Source organism: Canis aureus, chromosome 32 (assembly GCF_053574225.1).
Source record: "Canis aureus isolate CA01 chromosome 32, VMU_Caureus_v.1.0, whole genome shotgun sequence".
NCBI classification, from domain to species: Eukaryota; Metazoa; Chordata; class Mammalia; order Carnivora; family Canidae; genus Canis; species Canis aureus.
The window spans coordinates 32,566,990-32,590,681 of NC_135642.1; the positions used below are offsets into that span (position 1 = coordinate 32,566,990).

At 40.4% G+C, this 23,692-nt stretch overlaps 1 protein-coding gene and 1 long non-coding RNA gene across 2 annotated transcripts in view; one reads left to right on the plus strand and one right to left on the minus strand.

Moving 5' to 3' along the window:
* Nucleotides 1-23,692, minus strand: part of LOC144303348 (uncharacterized) — a 49,373-nt gene that overhangs the window by 18,051 nt on the left and 7,630 nt on the right. The window lies entirely within an intron of this gene.
* The window catches only part of RAB8B (RAB8B, member RAS oncogene family), a 61,561-nt gene that overhangs the window by 14,758 nt on the left and 23,111 nt on the right, over nucleotides 1-23,692 (plus strand). The gene's annotated exons all lie outside the window — the stretch shown is intronic.

Sequence of the window (23,692 nt, forward strand, 5' to 3'; positions counted from 1 at the left end):
GAATTAGGGGAATAAATGTGTCAGTATGAGTGTAAAGCATGATTTCCCCCTCTCATGATATTTTGTACTTAATGAGTGATTACATGAACATGGTAGACATAGAGCTGATATTGGGTTTGGTTTAGTATAGTACTTGCTCTGGACCACAAAGGTGAGGTGAGATGCAATTCCCTAGCTTTTAAAAGTATTTTTAAATATTAAAAACATATATACAAAGCTGGTATAAGAGGTTGGCGGAGGCCATGTCTTAAAGGGCCTCCCTGGGTGGTACAGCGGTTTAGCGCCTGCCTTTGGCCCGCGATCCGCCTTTGGCCCAGGGCGCGATCCTGGAGACCCGGGATCGAATCCCACGTCGGGCTCCCGGTGCATGGAGCCTGCTTCTCCCTCTGCTTATGTCTCTGCCTCTCTCTCTCTCTGTGTGACTATCATAAAAAAAAAATTTTTTTTTGAAGGGCCTCAAGGGCCATCATAAAGAGCACATATTTGGGGATCCCTGGGTGGCACAGCGGTTGAGCACCTCCCTTCGGCCCAGGGTGCGATCCTGGAGTCCCGGGATTGAGTCCTGCATCGGGCTCCCAGTGCATGGAGCCTGCTTCTCCCTCTGCCTGTGTCTCTGCCTCTCTCTCTCCGTTTCTCATGAATAAATAAAATCTTAAAAAAGAAAAAGAAAAAGAAAAATCTTTAAAAAATATAAGTTTATTTTGAGGCTTAATAGCATTGAGAAACCATACTCTGGAACTCTCTGGTCTAGTTCATTCTGTCAGGTGACGTTGTATCCAGGAGAGTATCTTATCTTACTAATACTTACTAATAGTCTTCAGATGGTCAGAGTCTTACCTTCTAATAAAGTATAAAGATTGTGATGGTGAGTTCAGTTAATGCTCTGAGCAATGAAATGTGCCAAAATGGGGGAAAGAGCAGAAGCATTCAGAATATCACTTCTGATTCTGGCCCTCTAGAGGACGGGAACCATGACTTGCCTCTTCAGAGCTTGTTTATCTGATGCTCAGGCACACAGTGTTTGTAGAAAAAGTAAACTAACACCATCCATTTCCTTCTGAGGACTGGATCTTGGGCTCCTGCAATAGTGACATCTCATCCATGAGCACATACGTTAGCTTCAAAGGATGTGTAATTATCACCTGTTACTGCTTATGGCTTTTTCTAGATGCAAGAGTGATAAAATCAACCTGTTTTCTCTTTTACCCAGAGAACAAATGCCTGCTAACTTCATTTATGCTCAGGCATACATGCACACTTTCTGGCGCATGGGAGGACCTCGGAATGTTTGTTGAGCGAGTGTACAGTTGATGGCTGATGCCATCTTCTGAAGTCCCAGCCGTAGATGGCTCACTCGTGTCTCTTCCCATAGTTTCTGGAAAAGACCCCACTGCACCCTAACAGGAGCTTCCTCGACCTTTTTCCTTGCCATCTCTAATTTCTGGGTACTTTCACCTTCCCTCGTTTACTTTTCCCTTCTCTCCAAGGAGGCAGTGGTGACCTGTTGATTTCATGAAATACCTTCCCTCTCTCTTGTGACCAGGCCCTGGCAGTTGTCATCTTCTCTCTTACATCTTCTGTTTTTTTTTTTTTCTTCCTCTTTCTCTGCTGGCCCTTTCTGCCCTGCTTTCAATCCTGTTGAAATTGTCCCCATTTTGATAGGAAGACCTGATAAATGCATTACTTCCTCAAGTTACCCATCTCCTTTTCCTTTGTTGTTTGACTCCTTAAAAGAGAAGTCTTGTCACCTACACTTTTCTGTATGTCCTCATGCATTAACCCCTTGAAATTCTGCTTCACAGGCTTCAACACTGTATCCAGGTCACCCTGTCCTCTTCATATATCCAGGCCAGTGGCCCTTTCTCTATGCTTGTCCCTCTTGGCCTCTCAGCAGCCTTTGGCACTGTTTTATTACTTGCTCCTTGAAACTCATTCTTCTACCAGCTTCCAGAATTGTCTGCTCCAATTTGCTTCCTACTCTTCTAACTGTGCCTCTGTTTCCATTGGTAGCCTCATTTCGCCCCCTCCCCCCTTTTTTTTTAAAGATCTTATTGGGCAGCCCCGGTGGCTCAGCAGTTTAGCGCCACCTTCAGCCGGGGCATGATCCTGGAGACCTGGGATCGAGTCCCACATCAGGTTCCCTGCATGGAGCCTGCTTCTCCCTTTGCCTGTCTCTCTGTCTCTCTCTCTCTCTGTTTCTGTGTCTGTTATAAATAAATAAAATCTTAAAAAAGAAAAGATTTTATATTTATTTATTTATTTACTTACTTACTTATTTTAAAGATTTTATTTATTCAGGAGAGACACAGAGACACAGGCAGAGGGAGAAGCAGGCTCCATGCTGGGAGCCTGATGCCAGACTCAATCCCGGGACTCCAGGACAACGCCCTGAGTGGAAGGCAGATGCTCAACCCCTGAGCCATCCAGGCGTCCCTCATTTTGCCTTTTAATTGAAGTCATTGTCCAAGTATCCTGTTTTTTTTTTTTTTTTCCTTTTTTTTTCCTCTTTTGGAAATTAGGCACTTTAATACAATTTGTCATCACACTCATCTGTGTGATTACTGCATGAAGGTCTGTCTTCCTGCCAGATTGACCCTCTGTGAATGCAGGTACCAGCTCTGTTCTTCATGTGTACACTAGCACCTAGTACAGTTAAATAATCTCCAAGTGATAAAGGAGGTAGGCTTGCCCCCTCCAAGTCTTCCATGTAGGACTCCCCAACTTCTTCTTCTTTTTTTTAAGATTTTATTTATTTATTCATGACAGACACACAGAGAGAGGCAGAGACACAGGCAGAGGGAGAAGCAGGCTCCCTGCAGGGAGTGTGATGCAGGACTTGGGTCCTGCAGGGAGTGTGAGGCAGGTCCCGGGATCACGACCTGAGCCAAAGGCAGAGGCTCAACCACTGAGCCACCCAGGTGCCCCCCAACAACTTCTATTTCGTTATATCCCCAGCCTTTCCCAAAGTCCTGCCCTGTATATCCCACCTCAAAATGAGTTCATTTCCTCCTCTTATCTTGTACCCTTTCATGAATTTTCATGTATCTTTTAACACTACCATCAGTTTTGTTTTGTTTTGTTTTTCATTTATCTAGGCTCAAGACCTGGAAGTCCTCTCTGGCTCTTTCCTTTTCCTCAAACCCTGCATATAATTTGTTATCAATTCCTTTCCATTCTTTCTTCTACCACCCTTGTATATGCCCTCCACACATCTCACCTGGATTTTGCAGTGTCCCCTTGGTTTCCTGGACACTTCCAGCTTTACTTGGGCAACACCCCTGATCCTCATTCTATCCTGTACACTTTAATCAGATTCATCGTAGAGCACAGCTCTAGATATTAATCATACTAATCCCTAACTCCTCTTCTTGAAGGTCTTATTTTTCACTTTGCCAGTTGAATATGTCTTTCTCAGTCCCTCCTTTCATACGGTGAGGCTTCAGTTGTATTTCCTTCTGTTTCTTACAGGAATCCTACACTTAAACCCAGGGCCTCCTGACTTGGTACCCAGCAGGTTGTGGCCAAGCTTTCACCTGACCAGTGTAAGGTTTCTAGCTACTCTTTTTTGAGAAGGAATGCCACTTTTAAGTTCCCAAAATTATGTGCTTCCTACATTTTTAGAAGTCAGATGCTCTGTTACTTATAAAATGCTGGTGATAATAGATGGTCATTATTTATCTCACTATCATTTGTAATAGAATTCTTGCTATTTTATTGCTATTTTCAACCTAAGGGAGAAAAGGCAATTTCTAGCCCAGTTTTCTCCCCAAGCAAATTTTATGGGATAACAGTTCCTAGCTTAGTATATTCCTTCTTTCAGCTTCTTCCATTCTCCCTACCACCACCATGTTTTTTCCCCCTTGAAATGTTACCAATTCACAAAGTTAAAAAGTCTAGGAATCACTCTACCCAGAATGGGATGTTTCATGAACACACTTCATATCTGCCTGTTGACATCCTGCCTTTCCTTCCTGATGCTCCTCAGGATGTTCCTTTCTTGTGGTACCATGTCAGAGCTTTTTCCCTGCCCTCATACCTCTGGAAGATACATCCTCTTTCCTCAGTGGTCCTTTGTACGCTGTAGTACTTTGGACTTTTGCATACCTCCCATGTTCTTCCTGTGTTCAGGTGGAACTGGCTTCTTTCTCTGCAGCCCCATCTCCCCACTCCCGTGATAATTTTCTTTAGGGCAGAAGCTTTCTTTGTGTTCTTTGTGTTTTTTCTTTATGTTCTTTGTGTTTTTTCTTTGTGTTCTTTGCATTGCTAGACATTGTAGTTGGTACATAATTGGTGCTCAAAAAAATTGTCATGGAACTGAACTCTGAGGATGATACTGATAAAGTAATTAGGTAAAGCTCACATCTTTGGGGTAAAGGTCTTTAAAAGTGTAAGTTCAGGATTTTTTTTTATTATTCTGAAATTAAAATTACAGTTGCTTACTAAAACATGTTGAGAATAATTGCCCATTTATCTTTACCAACATGAGGCTTGAACTCACGACCCTGAGATCAAGACCTGAGCTGAGATCAAGAGTTGGATGCTCAACTGACTGAGCCACCCAGGCACCTCTGCCCAATTATCTTTTTTTTTTTTTTTTTTAAGATTTTATTTATTTATTTATTTATGAGAGACAGAGAGAGAGAGAGAAAGAGAAACAGGCAGAAACAGGCAGAGACAGGCAGAGGGAGAAGCAGGCTCCTTGCAGGGAGCCTGATGTGGGACTAGATCCTGGGACCCCAGGATCACACCCTGGGCCGAAGGCAGGCACCAAACCGCTGAGCCACCCAGGGATCCCCCCCCCCCCCAAATTATCTTTTAAATACAAAATCATGTTAAACTGTAGCTATAGCTATCTCAGCACTGGGGTAAGGTCTGCAGTGGTTGTGGTGGTGGAGAAATTACACACCTCATTTAACATCTTTTGTGAAACCTGTGAAATCTTTGTTGGAACATTGATTTTGATTTCATTTTGACAGAGGGGCCCTGCAAATTTTTTTTCGCCCAGGTGATAGGCAAACATTTCTGTGCCTCTGGCTTTCTCTAGAGTTGTCAACACCCCGTAAACTTTGGCCTGATCTAGATAATGAGGCTTTCTCTATGTGTATGAGCAAGCCATCTATGAGCTATATAAAAGCCTGTCACTTTCATTTTTCTTTAAGAAACATTTTTATGGGCAGCCCGGGTGGCTCAGCAGTTTTGCGCTGCCTTCAGCCCAGGGTGTGATCCTGGAGACCTGGATTGAGTCCCGCATCAGGCTCCCTGCATGGAGCCTGCTTTTCCCTCTGCTTGCTTCTCCCTCTGCCTGTGTCTCTGCCTCTTTCTCTCTCCGTGTCTCTCATGAATTAATAAATAAAATTTAAAAAAAAAGAAACATTTTTATAAGTGAATTAGGTTTTTCTTTCCACTTTGTCTACTTCTGCCCTGCTTTCCACCCCCACGCCCACCCACCCAGAATCTTTGGTTACTGAGTTTGAATAGTGCAAAAGCACAGCTGGATGAGAAATAGGTAATACAACAGCTGGGTCTCCTAGTATAAGTTTGAGGCAATCTTCAGTGCAAAATAGTTTATACCTTTGGGTTCTTGACCTTCTGTAGTAGGTCATGTTTCATCATTTCCACTGAGGTACTGAGATCATTTTGGACTGGGAAAAATGACAGGGTTTCTGACATAGAAGACCTTGGCAGGAGAAGGAAGATTGTGCCACTGCCTGTTCAGTCTTGCCTCTTCTACTGAAAAGAGGATGGGGGAGGGTGGTGAGTGGTGCTGGCAGTGGTGGCAGCCACAGCTTGTGGGCATTGACCAGTGGACCAGTTTGTAGCCTTCTTTTTTTAAACTGTAGGCTGGTTTTCTCTTATGAGCGACTGGTAGGTAAATAAAAGATGAGAAATTGAATTGTCTCTTGGGGAAAATGAAAGCTTAACATTATACCACAAGCATTTTCTAGCAGCATACTAACAATACAATGTGGTATGGTTCTAATTAACTCAGAAGAGCCAGACCTTAACTCAATCTAAGGAAAGTTCTTTTGCCAAAAGATACTGCTACTCCAGGTGACCCCCCTGGAGCCCTTGCAGTATCAAAGGACAAAAGCAAGGATAGAGTTTGGGAGAGGATTCTAGGGTTTCTTTGAGATATGTGTCTTGTCTGCAAAAGCCCAAGTAAAAGTGAATGATCAACTCTGCTTTCACTGGTTTCAGTGTTTTGCATTAAAATCTCTTTTGACCTAAAAAAAAATAAATAAATAAAATAAAATAAAATAAAATAAAATCTCTTTTGGCTTCTCTGGCCCACCTTTTCTGTTTTGACAGGGGGATGAATAATAGAATATCCTTTGTATGTTAGAAATACAGCAATTGCTGAGATCTTGGGAGAAATTCAAGAACAGATGTTTCTGACACTACAGTGAAATTCTTGCTCTGTTACGTGTTGGGAGATTATTGTCTCACTTACTGGGATATTATAACTGTGCTCTGTTCCAGGCTGTATACACTCACGCCATCTCTCATTGACAGGCTTATTTCACCCTGCTGTATCTTAACTGTGTTGGCCATTTGAACAGAAAGGAATATATAAGATCTTAGGGAGAGCCTTAATTTGAGATTTTCTTTGTAAAATTTTTTGGTACTGTGTTTAGCAAATATTTCCTTTAAGTATATCTGTTTTTAAAAGATTTATTTATTTGAGAGAAAGAGGGTGCTCAGGGAGGGGCAGAGGGAGAGGGAGAGAGGATCTCAAGCAGACTCCCCGCTGAGCATGGAGTCTGGTGTGGGGCTCAATCCCAACACCCTGAGATCATGACCTGAGCCGAAACCAAGAGTCAGATGCTCAACAGACTGTGCCACCCAGGTGCCCCAAATATATCCTGTTGAAAGTAAAAGTGAGTGTGGTAGAGTTCAAAATTAACCTCCAATTAAATCCAGTTATAGTTTTGGTGGATTTTTTTTTGCTAAGAGCCACATTTTCCTTGTATTGCCTCATAGTGACTGATTATAGCCCTCATATATATCCTCTCTAAAGGTGAAATGCCCCCACTTAGCTGTTCAGCATCACTAGGAGCTCTGTCTTCCCAGGACAATGCATCGTGGTCCTGCCTGAGTTGGTGCCTTGGTGCATACCGAGTGGAGCGTGCAGAAGTAGTTCACAGCAGAAAGCAAAACAACAACGAAAACTTGATCCCCAAGGGACGCCTGGGTGGCTCAGTGGTTAAGTGTTTGCCTTCGGCCCAGGGTGTGATCTTGGAGACCCGTGATCGAGTCCCACGTCGGGCTCCTTGCCTGGAGCCTGCTTCTCCGTCTGCCTGTGTCTCTGCCTCTCTGTGTGTGTCTCTCATGAATAAATAAAATCTTTTTTTAAAAAATAAAGAAATAAACCAAAATATTAAAAAAGAACAACTTGATCCCCCCCCAGGTTAATGTTGGATGGGGCACCGTGTTTGTCATTTTTAGGCCTCCGTGTTCGGAGGAAGGGATTTCACCAGCACCTTTTCTGTTTCTGTTCATGTTCACCCGTGACTCATATTTATTCTAGTCTAACCCCACTTTGCTTGGAAAGTTTTTGTATTAGAAAATATCACTTTCAAGTAGGGGAGGGGAAATTCTGCTTGAGCCTCAGAAGAGTCAGGATATTGTGGCTATGATTTGGCCTCACTTTTGACTCAAGAAAAAAATAGGGAATCCTTACAAAGAGAAGTGTTGTCAAGTACAGAGTGATTTTCATAAATAGGGCAAAGAAATGTCATCTCTGAGCTTTTCTGTGGGAAGGAGGGGGGTGGGTGGGGATCAGGGAAATTACTACAAAATTTTCCTGCGTGGTAGGGAGATAGCCTCTGGACTTCCTCACGTTTCTCTATTCACTAACACAACTCTAGTGAATTGCCTCCCGATTGGTATATGAACAGGAAGAAAGACACTAGAACTCTTAAACTTGATCTTGAAAGGCCCATCTTCACATATAATCATCCACAGATGTCTGTATGTGATTATATATTCCCGTAGAGAGGGAATGATAAATGTAAATGAGGACCATGATATAATTTTGCCTTGCTTGCTTGCACATTTTCAGAATATAATTAAAAGCACATGCCACTGTCAGTAGTCAACTATGAGGTTTGTGTTAGGTTTTTGTAAGACTCTGACAGAAACCTAAAGCATGTTTTAGTATGAGTCTTCCCTCTTCCCACCCTCCCCACCCTGCCCGCCTCCCTTCTTTTTCTTTCCTTTCTCAACCCTTTGAAATCAAAAGGAAACTCACTATTATCTCTTCAAAATTAGAGATCATTTAACCTTTAAGACACAGATTAAAATAATTTTCATTTTTCTGCTTCCTAGCTGGTACCTGCAATTGTAACTAAGTTATACTAGATAATTGCTGACTTCTTTCTTCAAGTAAAATCCGATGAGGATAAAATGTCTTCTAGGCACTATTTTACTACCTAAAATAAGTGGATATGTAGGGAGGTAGCACGTGGGAAGGGAGGCAGAGGTTAGGTTAGGGGAGCTATCATAATATGACTTAGTTCAGTGGATTGGTATTTAGTAAATCATCATTTACTAAATAGTGCCAAATGCCCAGAAAAGCCACTGTACTGCCTAAGGACTTTCTTGTTCATTTAGTCACTCAATTTATGCTTAAAATTGTAATGTATGCCTCTTTTAAATTCCAGTGGGCTGTGAATTTATGACTTTAGATGATGCAGCTTTCATTTAAAAAATAATGAGAAAAAGCTTAAGTTGTAAATTTAAATTGTAAAATGGACACACACACACACAAAAAACTGTGAAAAAATAGAACAATCTTCCTCTGGCTAAGGGCAGTTCTTACATGACTTCTTAACGGCTTTGTTTATGAATATTAAAAGTTAAAATGAATAAATTTTGTCTTCCAAGTAACTTTCTACACTTGTCATTTATTCTTATCTCTGTGTCACATCTGCTCTTAAGAACAAAATAAAAGTGGCTTCCTTTTCTGCACCAACTTTGTAAAATGTTGTTTTAAGAAATTTCCAGTGCTTAAAAATTCAAACTGATCATTCTTTTTAAGATATTACAGCTTGGGAAATAAAGGGTTTGTCCAGTGTAACTATCCAAGAGCTTAATTTCAGTTTGAAAAAAAGAATTCTGCAGTGGTGTTGAATTCCTTAGAAATGGGTGTGCTCAGTTTCTAACTCTTTCCAAAGCTTGTGCATCTGACAATGGATGTGACCAGGGCGGGATCTCCTGCCTCCAATTTCAGTTCAGCAGTTCATTTCTCTTTTCTTGTATAACCCTTGTGATGCGAGTTTCTGCTCTTGAGAGTTCACATTTCTGGGTTTTCCCCTCCTAACTTAACAACTGCATGTTGTTAAGTGGTGGGTTGCTGTTGGGTTTTTTTTTTTCCTAACGAAAAAAAATATATTTTTTAAAGATTTTATTTATTTATTCTTGAGACACACACACACACACACACACACACACACACACACACACACACACATAGGGAGAAGCAGGCCCCGTGCAGGGAGCCTGACATGGGACTTGATCCTGGGTCTCCAGGATCACACCCTGGGCTGAAGGCGGCGCTAAACCACTGAGCCAGCGGGGCTGCCCGAAAAAATATTTTCTATAAAATACATATATGGTATTTATATTTATTTTTCTTGTTTAATAATTAAGGTCTTTCAAATTGAACAGGGCATCTAAAGCTCTTCTCTCCTCATAACTTGTGTCTCATTATCACAGAGTTAGGTGTCTGCGTTCTCTACAGGATTCCGAGCTGCTTCCCCATTCTAAACAGGGCAGATACCTACTGTTACTGTTTATGACCAAATACCATGTTTGCCACAAACCACCAGCTGGGTCCTGGGGAATCTGGAAGTTGAAGTCTGGTGTCTGCATAATTTGGTTCTAGGGTTCCATCATTGTGCGTACACAGCCCCTCCTCCATGCCTTGATTTGGACATTCACCTTCCTTCACCCAGACCTGTTTCCTCTTGTATAAAATGGGCATATTAACCCCCATATAGGCTTGTTGATGAGAGTAGTGATAAAGTATACTAAGTACCTAGCACAGTGCCTGGTGCTAAGTGGGCTCTTGAGAAGTGATAGCTATTTTTATTAATAATGCCCTATAGCTATCATTATAGCTATCAACATCATTATCTGTTGAGGAGGTGAGGGGTCTTAGAAGAGTATCTTGAGGGGTATTATTTGATTCTGTTATACAGAGTTATCTAATCTGATACTCATTTTGCTTGACTACATTTTGTTCTTTGGTACAATTCATGCTGTAGCCATTCTGTGCTGATTTAAACAGGAGTCCTTGATTTTGCAGGCGATAATTTCGTCATTCAAAAGGTATAGTCCCAGGCAGCCCTGGTGGCTCAGCGGTTTAGCGCTGCCTTCAGCCCAGGGTGTGATCCTGGAGCCCCAGGATCGAGTCCCATGTCGGGTTCCCTGCATGGAGCCTGCTTCTCCCTCTGCCTGTGTCTCTGTCTCTGTCTCTCTCTCTCTCTCATGAATAAATAAAATCTTTAAAAAAAAAAAATAAATAAAATAAAATAAAATAAAATAAAATAAAATAAAAGGTACAGTCCCATTTCATTCATTTAGAATGAGGTCAATCACCAAACCCTGTTGAACTCTTCTGCCTTTTTGTGATGGGCCTTTGTCTCTTTTGCTTCTTGGCCTTAGGCCAGTGGATCAAAGCATCTCAGGTGATGGAGGAAGCAAAACCTCTGGTAATGTTATGCTAAAAAAATTGGGCATGCTGCCCAGTCAGTATTTCCTTTATTAGAATTCTCCTTTCTCTCCTTTAAGGGTTAGCTCCTTGCTCCTTTCTATGTTTCTTTAACCACAAAAGAGAAAGAACAATGGTAACAATACACATACACTCACTTTTTAATGGCTTCTTAAATTTAACAAATATTTTAGTTTTTACTAGGTCCTGTAGTTAGTTGTCTTTGTTTTTTTTCTGTCATTAAAAAGTGAAGCTAGAGTGGCCTCTCCTTATCAGCAATAGATTTTTTTAAAAAGAAAGAAAGCATGTGACCCTTGGTTGACTTCCAGAATGTTCCTTAGGCCAACGTTTTTCAGTATGGGATGCAACCTAATATTGGGTCATGAAGTCAGTGTAGTGTGTCCAGATCAACTTTTTTTTTTTAATGTTGGGGAAGAGAATAGACCAGAATATAAGAGAACAGAAAAGAAAATACAGGAGTCCATAGCATGTACTAAAGTAACAAGGGATAAGTCGACTGCTACTTTGTGAAACATCTGTTTCAGTTATATAGTGTATAAACATGCACACAAACATATATCACATGTGCTGTGATATTAAAAAGTATTTCTTAACTGTGGGTCAAAAAAGCTAGGAATCCAGGGCGCCTGGGTGGCACAGTCAGTTGAGCATCCAACTCTGGATTTCAGCTTAGGTGGTGAGCTCATGGTTGTGACATCGAGCCCCATATCAGCTCTGGGCTCAGCATGGAATGGGCTTGAGATTCTCTCTTTGCTCTCTCCCTCTGTTCCCCCCACTCTCCAAAAAGCTAGGAAGCTCCTGCTATGGTTGCATTTGTCACTGAAGAGTTAAAAAACAATTTTTTTTTTTTGAAAAAGCAAGTATCTGGAGGCTGTATTTAATCAGATAAAACCCATTTTTTCCCATGAAAGAAAACTGGGCCTTTTAACTCTCAAGCTTTTTATTGATGGAGGGCTTGATGCTGGTTTGACTTGCTCTGTTTTTGTTAGGGTCTTTTGGGTAGTGAGCCTATTGTCTCTCTCCTTTTCTGGTTTCCTGCTTTCTTTTCTCTAAGTGGACCCTGGAAGCCATTCTGGCTGTTGGAGCAATGGCAGAAGTTTTTAGACAGCAGAGACATCTGCAACATACGGTTTTGTGATTGGTGCCAGAGTTTTTTTGTTTTTTTTTGTTTGTTTTGTTTTGTTTTGTTTTTTTTGGTGCCAGAGTTTTAAGAACATTGTGGTTTGGGGAGAAAGTAAAACTCTTTAACCAACATGAACTATCTAATTCTTTCTTTCCCCCTGGTGGTAGCACATGTATTATTATCCTTCCTGATGTGATTACAAAATTGGTTTTTATTTACTTGTGTGTGGATTTTTAAAAAGCACTTACATTCCTACGCCTGTCTAAATTAACATGTTACTTGAAGGATTAGAGTTGAGACAATGGTAACAACCTTTACTTCAATCCATATCTCTAGAAGAGACTGCATTGTTGTCTTTTTTTTCCCCCCATTCTACAATGAAAAGACATCTATTTTATGTGTGCTTAATACTGTGTTTTGTTATTTTCTCAGTAAGTTAAAAATTTTAGTGTTTGTGTGTATATGTGTATGTCTTTTTTTTAAAGATTTATTTATTTATGATAGACATAGAGAGAGAGAGAGAGGCAGAGACACAGGAGGAGGGAGAAGCAGGCTCCATGCAGGGAGCCCGACATGGGACTCGATCCCGGGACTCCAGGATCGTGCCCTGGGCCAAAGGCAGGCGCCAAACTGCTGAGCCACCCAGGGATCCCCCTATGTATGTCTTTCTTTTGATCATTTAAAATTATCCAAATGTTATATAACTTGTCAGTCATTAAGATGGCATTCCGGTAGGATCAGTTTGGAGATATGTGAATCTGATTGTATTCAGAAGTAATTAATCAATGTCAAGGAGTAATTTTTTGAGTGCCTGTGAGTGCTTAGCAAACAAGAGCAATTCTTCCTAAAGGAATTGTGGTAGGTAAAAGATGAGGCTCCTGCCTCATAAGGACTTACCTCTCATTCATCCCTGTAAACATCTACTGAGCACCTGCTCAGGTGCATCACTGTGCTCAATTGCCTGCCTAAATCTAATTGCGAAGCCAAAACTTGTTATATGAAACAAAAAGAATAATGAAGTGCCATCTCTAATGATACCGATTCTAAATCCTCCAGGATTTTGGGGTAGAGAGTGAGCAGAATCGGCTAGGGTAACTGGATGACAGAGGAAGTGGAGTTACTGAGTCTTGAGCCATTGTCAGCATTCCAATGGGAAGGATGGAGAATATTATAGACAGTGGGGGAATCTAGACAAATGTTTAGAGGCAGAGAACATTAGAGTACACCATGAAGGAGGCATTTCTGAGGGTATGTTCTGAGGAATTGTGGAAAATAAGGCTGGGTATGTTTGGTGGGTGGGGACATTTTCTTTTTTTTTTTTTTTAACGATTTTATTTATTTATTCATGAGAAACACAGAGAGAAAGAGAGGCAGAGACACAGGCAGAGGGAGAAGCAGGCTCCATGCAGGGAGCCTGATATGGGACTTGATTCCGGGACTCCAAGATCACACCCTGGGCTGAAGGCAGGCACTAAACCACTGAGCCACTCAGGGATCCCTGGGGACGTGTATTTTAAGGTGGAGGGATAATTGTGGCGTTTCATAAGCTGAAAAGGTACCCCACATCCTGTGGGTGCTTGTAATCTACTTCGGGAGTAGGAAGGGATTGTAAATAACTATGAGGCTGTCCTATAAGTACTGTGCTAGAAGCCAGTACTGTGATGGAAGTATTATAAGCCTTGGAGTCACCATGTTGGTGGCCACCCTTGAGCTATATTGGGACTGCTTGGGCTTGGGACCTGGCAACATCGCTGACTCAGTGAAAGACTTCCTTTTTGGAACAGGCCTGGCTCCTGACTTGCCAGCATATGACACTCCCAGTTCACCAGGTCATCCTGTCCCAAACTGCCCAGTTGATTGTGAAGCTGCAAGATCAAAATAGCCAGGGCTGCTTCCCATCTCCGGCTGGGGATCCTGCTGCATTCCTAGACTGGTTCCCAGGAGCTTCTCCTTTGGTACCAGGGCATGGGCAGAGATCTGCTCAGGTACTTGCCCTCTGCCCTAGGCTCACAAATTAATGGTGGAAATGTTTTCTTTAAAGCAATTGTTGAAAATAATTATTAATGTTTCATGTTAATGGAGAATCATGTTTGACTAGCGTTCAGCTTTCGCAGTTACACGTCCGATCTCTGGCTTGTGATACTAACGCACATTTCATTCTTGCTGCTAAGCGTTAACCATATGCTTGGTTAGGTTTCCCTCGGCTATATTCCTCCCTCTTGTCCTGCCGAAGCTCCTGGGTTTCCTGGCTTCGGGCTGGGTTCAGACAGAGACACTGGCAGGAGATGGGAGGAGAGGAGATAAAGGAGACACCAGGGTATTTCTCCTTTTGCCTTTGTGCCTTGGGGAGCTTCTTCAGCAGAAGCTGTTGCTGTGGGGCTCCAAGTTTTAGTGGACAGGGCCACCGCCTTATTGGGCAACACCATCTCCTCCTTTTGTCTCTAGCTTTAGGGGTGGTAGTGGCTCCGTGCTCTTGCTAAACCTTTTACCTTCTATCTGCTCTTTGGCTCCCAGCAATGTCATGGCTGATGTAATCAATTCCCTGCATTAAGAAGTTCCTTCTGTGGTAAACACTTGAAGTGGATTCTTTTTCCTAATTAGACTCTGATACACTAATCCAGAAAAAAAAAGAAGTTTTTCTTTTGTCTTTTATGCTTTTTCCCCCCCTATGGTGCAGCCTCAGAAATAGGTATAAAATAACCTATTTCATTTATCTAACTGAATGTCTCCTAATGAAACAGTGTGATGTAGTGAAAAGAGCACTGGGTTTGGAGCTTCAGTGATGGCACAAGACAGTCTACCGGCTGGTCCTCTTTAAAAATTTTTATGAGCATTTGTTGTTATTTCCAACATAGTTTCTTTCTCATTATAAACTCAGAATTGGAAGATGCAACCACCATTAGATAGAAACAAGTTATGTAAAGCATTTATCTCATGTCAGAAGACGTTAATGTGCATGTAAGTTATCCTCCAGGTGGCCAGGAAGCATATTTGACCAGTGATAATACTCTAGGCATCCCATACTTCTTCGATTCTTCCTAGCTTTCCTACAGAACCAAGAGCAGATTCCCTAGGGCAGCATATAAATGTCATAGTTCCTGTCTTATAGACTAACATGGGATGGATTTCAGTCATAAAAGCAAACAATTGCTTCTTCTCCTTCTCCTGAAATCTCCTTATTTTGGGCCTTGCCTTGGTGGAAAGATTCAAATAGACTTGCAATGATGGAGTCTTTTCCAGTTTGAAAGGTGCCAGGATGATCAGATCTATTTCAGATTAATCCAGAATAAGAATTCTTTTTTTTTTTTTTTAAGATATTTATTTATTTATTTATTTGAGAGAGAGAGAGAGAGAGAGAGAGACAACGCAAGCAAGTGGACAAGCTGGGGAAGAGGCAGAGGAGGAAGGAGAAGCAAACTCCCCACTGAGCAGGGAGCCCTGTGCGGGGCTGGATCCCAGGACCCCAGGACCTGAGCTGAAGGCAGATGCTTAACCGACTGAGACACCCAAGTGCCCCCCAGAAAAAGAATTCTTAATGCAATGACTATACTAAGCATACTAAAAGGACTCAAAGAGGGAATACCTAACATTCAAGTCCCCTAAGAGTGGACCTGTTCTTCTTCCATGATATAGAGATGACCTGGAACTAGATTCAGCTTTCAGTCCTCTGTTGGAAACTGGTTCCTCCCCAATCCTTTGTAATCTGAGTTAGTAGTACATGGCGGGGAGGGGCTCTGGAACGTCATCCCCTTGTTCATACCCCTTGAGTCACAGAATTCTCATTCTTAGCATAGTGAATGGCCCAGTAAAGGGAGCTAGGCAGACCTGGGTAAATATCCCATCTTTGCCACTCACTAGCTTGTCATCTTAGACAAGTTACTTCACCTCTTTGAGCCTCAGCTTCTTTCTTGGTGAATGTAATGGAGGGTAATGATAGCTATTTCCTAGAGTTACACTTGGCACATAGTAAGTTCATAGTAAATGGTAGCTCTTTAACATAATTTCATCGTGCTTATCAGATAAAGGACCCGGAGTCAGGAACTCAGGATTACAGCTGAGCTGCAGAGGTTTGCTGAGCCCCCGGCCTTAGCCAATATAAGTTAAAATTGACAGAGTTTTTAACATTCTCATTCCCTGTGAATGTTACGTATGCTCATATTGATTTTCAGTTAGTCATTAAAGTTCTTAGAGTTCAGAGAAAATTTCAAACTTGACCAAGACAATAGTATATATACTGGAGTGATGGCAGGGAATGTGAAAGTGATGGTATAGTGAGTGCCCTTTTTTTTTCTTTTAGAGTTTGTTCATTCATTCATTCATTCATTCATTCATTTTAATCTCTATATCCATGGTGGGGCTCAAATTCATGACCCTGAGATCAAGAGTCACATGTTCTTCTGACTGAGCCAGCCAGGTGTCCCCCCTCCTTTTTTTTTTTTTTTTTTTTAACTGTCTTAAACCTTAATTCAAATTGGTTCCTAAACAGCAGTGAAAAACTGCTCTTACCGTGTTTGCTATTTGTGATAGACAAATGCCACTTGTTTACTCTCAGCCTTTGGGGAGATAATTCTACACTTGCCTGTGGAAATGCCAGAACTAAAGCAGGCAGTTTCATATCCTAGGAAATCATGTTTCTGTTGGTTCATTCATCTGTCATTAGTTCCTTCTTCTGAGGAGCAGACCTTAGAATATTACCTTTAATAATAGACACAAGTGAGGCATAGGATTTTCACGGTAGGAGATTGTAATGACCAATCATAGCCCAGGAGCTCTTTCAGGCCCATACCTTCATCTCTGTGTTCCTCAGTGCCTAGCATAGAGTCAGGCTCATGTCAGGCTCAAGACTTCTTATCAAATTACATATTGAGGGGCACCCAGGTGGTTCAGCAGTTGAGTGCCTTCTGCTCAGGTCATGATCCTGGGGTCCTGGGGTCGAGTACCGCATCGGGCTTCCCATCGGGAGCCTGCTTCTCCCTCTGCCTATGTCTCTGCCTTTCTCTGTGTGTCTGTCATGAATAAATAAATAAAATATTTTAAAAAAAATACATTTTGGGACACCTGGGTGGCTCAGCGGTTGAGTATCTGCCTTGGGCTCAGGGTGTGATCCTGGAGTCCCAGGATCAGTTTCTACATTGGGCCCCTACATGGAGCCTGCTTCTCCCTCTGCCTGTGTCTCTACCTCTCTCTCTCTCTGTGTCTCATGAATAAATAGATAAAATCTTTTTAAAAATGCATATTGAAATTTGACCTTTCATTACTTGACTTGATTTACATCTAAGCTACACCTCACTATATCTGTTATAGGTGCTCAACTACTCCTTAGTGGATCCTTTGTGTAGCCAAGCAGTCAGTTTTCTGTTTTATAATTTGAATAATAGACTGTAGTCACACACAGACTGAGGAGTTGATTGCAGAGTTGACAGAGGCCCAAATCTGACACTTCTCTGCCTCGGGAGAGATCGTAATCTCGGGAACGTGGACTTCAACCTTGAGGCCCACAAAGACTGACTTATCTGAAGTAGACTAAATATCCATTTTTCTGAATGTACAGTTTTTTTGCTTTCTTCTGTTACGTTCAGAAATTCACGCAAATAATTGCACTCCAATGGCTAAACTCTTTTGTTTCCCCAAAATGCCCAGTGACATCTTCCTTCACGTACCTCATTCTGCTGACAGACCATTTAGGGTCAGAAATACACAGTCATTGTGGATCATGTTTCTTAAGTCCATTGTCATATGCATTTCCTGACCTAATGGCGACACTGCCCAAACTGGGAGTGCTAACGTTGTGACCACCAGATGTGGAAATCCTGCCCCAGGCTTGCCTGAGGACATCCTTAAAATGACAAGTGTGTCTATAAAGTAATCATGTGAGTGAATAATTCTGTTTTTGCTTTTCATATTAATTACTGAGGGTTACAGTTAAGGTGCTCCGGGGCACTTTTGGGTCAGTCAAAATCTGGGTAGATGAATTTAATGTTGTGAAATGCCACCTTTTCAGTGACAGAGGTACAATTTTCACCTCAGCAGCCAAGTGTGTTTTGTTTAGCTTTTTCTCAATTCTATATATATGGCAAGACTCTGGCTCAAGCCACCCGCTACACACCCAAAGGCCAGAGTTCTCTACCCTCTGTGTCCCTGAATTTACCTTAAAATAGTCTGCCTACACCTGCTGTTTCTTTCTTCCAAATCATATCATAGTATGGGGCCTTATGAGTAGAAAGATGAGTTAAAAATATACAAAGCAGATTATATACGAAGACCACTTTTGCTCGTGTTGTTTGTGTGTGTGTGTGTGTGGGGGGGGATTCCCCATGAGCCTCAGCTGAGCAGCTTTTAAAGTCCAGTGAACTCACTTTATGAAAGCTTGCTCTCTTGCCCTCTCCTGTTTTAAGCTGATTAGATTAATTGAATATGATTAATAAATTATAGTATGGCAAACTCAGAATTATCTGTGTTAATTAGGGACAGGAATAGCATGGAAAAATGAAATCTTCAGATGTTGTCTCTCCTCTTGGCTTTGTCTCTGCAGTTGCCACAAAGACGCGTCATGTGAAAGCAAGCTCACATTTCCTTATCCCTTTCTTTGTTTTTCCATACATTCTTTTTCAGGTGACAGCAAATAAACTGGAACTGAAGGAATTAGGGAAAGAGGGGCAAATTTGTTCAATCTATTTGGGAGATACTGGTTGCAGTCTTCAGTTAGGACTCTTTTAAATGGAGTGCATGAATTAGTTATTTGGTGTACTTTTTTAAAAATGCTTTTCCCCCCAACGATATGGCATTATACTCATTTTACTTTAATCTAGAATTTGAAGTATAGTTGTAGTGAGTACTACTTCAGCTATAGTATGTGTGACCTTTTTTTCCAAAATCACTTAATGTTATAGACATACGTATTTATATTTTGTTCCTGTTATAATATTATAATATAAACGCCTTCCAAGTTTCTGTATAATCTTGATAACGACCAAGGTATACTTTTAATATATTAAAATGTAATACTTTAAAAACATTCCTTCGTGGTGAAAAAGACACAAAGTCTTCAGTGGTTATTCCAGCATTGAGAAGTAAAGGGGGGGATGTGGGAGGTTTGTGTGTTATTTTCAAAGAAGTATGGGGGAAGCCCTGGGTGGCTCAGCGGTTTAGCGCCCTGCCTTTGGCCCAGGGCATGATACTGGAGTCCTGGGATCGAGTTCCACGTCAGGCTCCCTGCATGGGGCCTGCTTCTCCCTCTGCCTGTGTCTCTGCCTCTCTCTCTCTCTCTCTCTCTCTCTCTGTGTCTTTCATGAATAAATAAATAAAATCTTAAAAAAAAAAAAAAAAGTAGTGTGTCTCTACCTCCCTAAAAGAAGATGTCACTCAGGGGTACCTGGGTGGCTCAGTGGGTTGAGCCTCCATGCAACTCTTGATCTGGGCTCAGGTTTTGATCTCACAGTTGTGTTTCAGCCCCACATTGGGCTCCATGCTGGGTATGGAGCCTAATTAAAAAAAAAAAAAAAAAAGATCTCACTCACTCTGGTATTTTGTGGTAGGCAATAAAGGACATTGTCCTCCAGGACCCAAGGTCAGACTGGAGACCTTCAAATGAGTCTTCTGTATCTTACTTACATGCATGTCATTTGGGGCAACCTCCTGCTTATGACCTGTTTAAAAAACATATTTTGTGTTTGTAACTTTGAAAAACTTGCCTGAGAAGAAAGACGGGTGCTAACATTCAGTGATCCTCAATGCATTTCTCCAGGGTTTGGAAAGAATAGTCTATTTTGAAAGAAGTGGGTAAAGGGAAACATAAAGTGAATAATTTCTTTTATCCAAGATTGAGGGCCAGAGTGGAAACTGCAGTTAGTTTTCTTGCTCTGATGCCCAGGTCTTCTTCTATAGTTATTGGGTGCAGGGATGGAAAGCCTTGAGTAGTGTTCTGCTTTGAAGTGGTTTAATAAAAACAAGCTGATAAAATATAATTTGAAATGTTTTTTGTCAGGACACCTGGGTGGTTCAGCTGTTAAGCGCCTGCCTTCAGCTCAGGGTGTGATCCTGGGGTTCCAGGATCGAGTCCCACATCAGGCTCCCTGTATGGAGCCTGCTTCTTCCTGTGCCTATGTCTCTGTCTTTCTCTCTGTGTATCTCTCGTGAATAAATAAATAAAATTTTGGGGATCCCTGGGTGGCTCAGCAGTTTGGCGCCTGCCTTTGGCCCAGGGCGCGATCCTGGAGTCCCAGGATCGAGTCCCACGTCAGGCTCCCGGCATGGAGCCTGCTTCTCCCTCTTCCTGTGTCTCTGCCTCTTTCTCTCTGTGTCTATCATAAATAAAAATAAATAAATAAATCTTTTAAAAAATCTTTAAAAAAGAGAAATGTCTTTTGTCAATTTTAGAAAAATTATTTTATGTGGTACTGGATGATTCTCTGAGCCATTGATATCACATATCAGGACAGCTTTCTAGAAATGGTCTCTTATTAATATTGTTTAGATTTTCTTTCCTTCTAACCCCAAACACAGGATTTGGAAATAAGGAGCATAATGATCAAATGGAAGGTCTGAGGGTAGCATTTTTTGATAGCTCACTCATTTTATGCTTTGATAGAATTACTCATTTTTTAAAGATTATTTATTTAGTTATTTGAAAGAGATTGTGTGGACAAGAGGGAGAGGTGGAGGGAGAGAGAATCTGAAGCAGACTCTGTGCTGAGTGCAGACCCCAATGTAGGGCTCGATCCTACAGCTGTGAGATGACCTGAGTCGAAACCAAGAGTCATATGCTTAACCAACTGAGCCACCCAGTTACCTCATTCTTTGTATTTGAAGGGTTAAAGTGGCAATTAGCTGGGAATAAAGGGAAATGAAATATGATGTATTCTAGTCCTTCATTAGTCCACACTGCATCCTGTAGATCTGAAATATGAGTGAGAGAAGATCTTGGATTTACCAACCCAGTTAGTACTGGGTTTTGGTATCATTGTATTCAGTTAAAAGCCAAGCCAAAGAAATAATGGATGGCAGCAGCCTCTGTCACCCTCTAAAGTAAATAAAATGTCTTAAGTATATAGAAGTGGAGAGTTTTATATACACACACACACACATATGCACACTATATATACTGTAGAGTATATATATAATATATACTATATATAGTTTATATATATAGACAAAAGGCAAAACTATATATATATATATATATATATATATATATATATATATATATATATATGAAACTATATGTAATGGGTCCATGGAAGTGTTTACTTCATATGCATGTAAGGTTATACTGCTGTTAACTTTAAACTTTTGTATCACGAGGGAGTGCATTTAAAAATCAGGATGATATAATCATTTGTAAAAGTTTTTCATTTTTGATTGGGAAAAACTATATTCTGTTCATGCCATTTTTGTTGATCTTTGTATCATCCTTTTACTTGCATATACTCCATCTGTTTGTTTTAACCTTATTCATTAGGAATAGCTTATTATAATTACCCATCTGTCACCCTGGCTACCGTGAGCTGTAAGTGCTGCTTAATTTTACTATACTTTTGTGGCACTAATATTGGTTTTGATCAAGAACAAGCTTTTTTGCTAACTAGATTCAGAGCACTGCAAGTTTGCAGTTATGTTTGTTTATTTTATACTCTGATCACTTTCCTTTTATCTAAAGAAAAATCAGTGGGAAAAGAAGGTGGGAGGGGGTGAGGTAGGTGTTGCAGGAAAGAGATTATGACTTGATAGTTCTTCAGTCTGCCGTAATTGGGTACGGACACTACCCTTTGCCTCCCCCCTGCCATTTAAAAAAAAAATGATTTGTATTAACTTGGTGAGGAAAATTACTAAATTTTGCATTTTGTACCAATACAAGCTGAAATCTTTCTTAAACAAGTGATTTGGAAATTTTCCTGAAAAATAATAAAATTGTAGCTAAAGTTTATTTCAGCCTTGGTGCTGATATATTACATTGATAAAATCTTGTTTTTCCTCTTTTAAGAACTCATTCTTGAAGGGAAAAAATACATAATTTGTTTTTAGTTAGTTGTATCACGTAATGTTGTTACTTAGTTATTTTATATGTATTTTTTTTTCTTCTTAGCTTTCTTTTGCCTCCAAATGAATGGAAAATATGATACATAGTCAATACTTGGAAAGATCCAAAGGATCAGTTTTACTGCATTTTTGGTGCAACATCATTGGAATGTAGTTGTAATTTTTTCCAGTGATAATTCCAGTGATTTGGCAGTATGGTTTTCCCACAGCAACAGTGTGTCAAATCAGAGATTTGCTTTTCTATTTTCATTTTTTGAATAACCACAGTATTCCCTCACCCTTAAATGAAACCAACCTGACCCCGAAGTGTCAAAGACAGACAAGAAAATTCCAGGTTTAGGAAACTGATAGTGACTCATACTGGAGAGGTTTGCCTGCTACAAAGGTATACTTTCTCAGAAACAGTGGCTGGAGCAGAAGAGATGCAGCTGATTTCATTTGGAGCAGTTTGGTTCTTGAGATGGTTATGAATTAATAGTGGGGAAAGGGATAGAAATCTCAGAGACATTCTGAACTTTTATTTTTCAGGAAAGCTTAATTCATATATTAGGCTCTTTATGAAAAGAGATTTTATTGAATGTAAAACATCTGTTCATTGAAAACCTCTAACATCCACATTTTAACAACTTCAAGCATATTACTACTTCCAGATTGAGTAACACTTAAAACATATTTCCTTTTGAAAATGCAAGATTTGCAAAAGAAACTTGTCATGCATTCATGTGGTCATTCTCAAATGGTGAACTGAATGTTGGATAATCTCTGCTGGCCCCTTAATCAGATTTAAATTTTTCAATCCTTCCTAGGTGTTTCTGCATACTTTATCTGAGTTGTAGTTGTGTTATTGCACATTTGCTATTTTTGGTGTGTGTGCGTGTTTTCTCTTGACATTTGTATAGTTCTAGCATTAAAACCTTTTGTTTGTCATTCAACACATAGATTATCTTAGCATAAATTATCATTTGGTATATAGTGAGTTGTTATTTTGCCCTTTTATTTCCCAAAGACATTTTAAGGATTAATTAGATCTTCATAATTTAATCTATAAAGCCCTTTAAGACTCTCAAATATAGACCTTACTTAAAACTATTCTTATCTGTACTGTTTTTATATCTGTCATACATACATTTATGTATGTAATTCTTCCTAATTTCTAGAATTAGTTTATGAGTTTATCTTTTGTTGGTAGGATTAGATTGTATGGGTACAAATGTCTTACACCAAAAATGCCAAAAGTTGAATTTGATTCAGTAACAAGTACAAACTTTTAAAACAGTGTAAAGATGTGCAGCTATTTCAGCAGGAAGGAGTAATATGTGTCACTATTGATTTACACCATAAATTAGGTTTAATTTAATGCTTCCTATTCATAGAATAGAGGAACCAAAGAAATCTGAAAACTTCTGTCTTTTTGGTATGATGCATGTCTTTTTTAAGGGCAGACTATATTCACAGACCACTGTGATCATTATAAACTGTTGTTAAATACCTTCTAAGCTTACATTTTTTTTTCTTTTTGCTGCTAAACTTTAGACTTTCTGGTTTTCAAAAAGGAAACCATATTGTAAACTTGAATTTAAGCAAACTGAAAAATTAAGTGGTTCTAAATATATGCAACAAAATTGGTACTTGGTGAACATGCTTTTATGAACTTACAGAATGTGTATTCACAGAAGAACAATGCTTTGAACTCCTCTCTTTCAATCTAAGTAACATTCTTTTTTTTTCTTTTTTTTAGAGTGGGGAGGGGCAGAGAGAGGGAGAGAGAATCTTAAGTAAGCACTTTCCACCCTGAGCAC